The sequence below is a fragment of the Eutrema salsugineum genome, unplaced genomic scaffold (genome assembly GCF_000478725.1).
Source record: "Eutrema salsugineum unplaced genomic scaffold, Eutsalg1_0 scaffold_9, whole genome shotgun sequence".
Lineage (NCBI taxonomy): Eukaryota > Viridiplantae > Streptophyta > Magnoliopsida > Brassicales > Brassicaceae > Eutrema > Eutrema salsugineum.
Window position 1 is genome coordinate 12754010 of NW_006256342.1, and position 1356 is coordinate 12755365.

The following is a 1356-nucleotide window of genomic DNA, read 5'->3' on the forward strand; positions in this document are numbered from 1 at the left end:
CATCTCGAAGATTTTGAAGAAATCTGCAGCACCAAGCAATCGATCGGAGTTCCTGCAGATTACATAAAGTGCAAGTTGTTTCCATTTTCTATTTGTGATAAGGCACGTGCATGGTTTAAGTCTTTGTCTCCTGGTTCACTCGGATCATGGGACGAATGCAAGGCTGCCTTCCTTAACCATTTCTACACCACCTCTAGATCAAACTTCTTTAGAGACAAGATTTATGGGTTCCAACAAAAAGGAGACGAAACTTTTCATGAAGCTTGGGATCGTTATAAAGGCTACATTAGGGAATGTCCTCATCACGGTTTTATAGATACATGCATCTTGAACACCTTCTACGAAGGTCTTGAATGGACATCTAAGGCTCCTCTAAATGTAGCAAGCGATGGAAACTTCATGACAAGGATTGTGGAAAAAGCTTACATCTTGATTGATAATCTTGCTACAAGCAGCAGAAACAATTGTCCTAATCAAGGAAGAACATCATGTTCTACTTCCCATGATCATAAGAAAATTGAAGAACTTAAAGCCATGGTGAAATTGTTTCTCCAAAATCAGCAGCGTTCTGTTAATGTCTGCGAAGCAGTTAATGCAGCTGAGGTATATCATCAACTTGAAGCACAAGATTACGGCCATATGAATCTCCAATCTGCTCCAAAATCATCCCCAACCTCTCGAGACAACAAGCTCGAGCTTATGGTGCAACCACTTCTTATGAAGCTGCAAAGATTAGCAGACGATGTGGATATAAGAGTGGACTGCCTATGTACTGAACTTAATGGTAAATTTGAAGCTCTTTCCACTCATGTTGATAGCATGGACGTGCCGCTATCACAAACCATACATAGTTCAAAAAGCACCGAAGTTATCGACAAACGAATCACTGAGGTACATGAAAAAATCGCCCAAGACACCCGCAACCTTGAGCTAAGTTAGACAACATGAATGATCTTGGGTACAAGTTAGACATCATGAATGATTACCTCAACAAGAACATTGAGGAGTCATTTCAGAATTTCACTAACCTCTCAACTCATGTCAACATGCTCGAGAAACAAATCGGACAAATTGGAGAAAGTGTGAAGAGACAAGATGGTCATCTTCCGGGAAAAACCATAGACAATCCGATGTGGCGTTGCAATGTCATAGACACTGATGGTGAGAGGGAAAGGAAGTCACGCCTATTCCTAGTAATCAGGACACTGAAGTTGAATCTCCAGCATGTCCTGAAGAGTATGATGCAATAGGCAAAGTTCCACACCAAAGGAAGCTTCAAAAGATAAATGATTCAGTGAAGTTTGTTTTCCCCTGAATAATTGAAGGTATGGAATTTTCTGACTCTCTATGTGACAC

At 40.7% G+C, this 1356-nt stretch overlaps 1 non-coding gene across 1 annotated transcript; it reads right to left on the reverse strand.

Moving 5' to 3' along the window:
• Positions 1–200: 200 nt before the first annotated feature.
• On the reverse strand, positions 201–311 carry LOC112087285. The gene has a single exon (XR_002900005.1). It is a non-coding gene; the product is annotated as a small nucleolar RNA R71 (small nucleolar RNA).
• Positions 312–1356: the final 1045 nt, after the last annotated feature.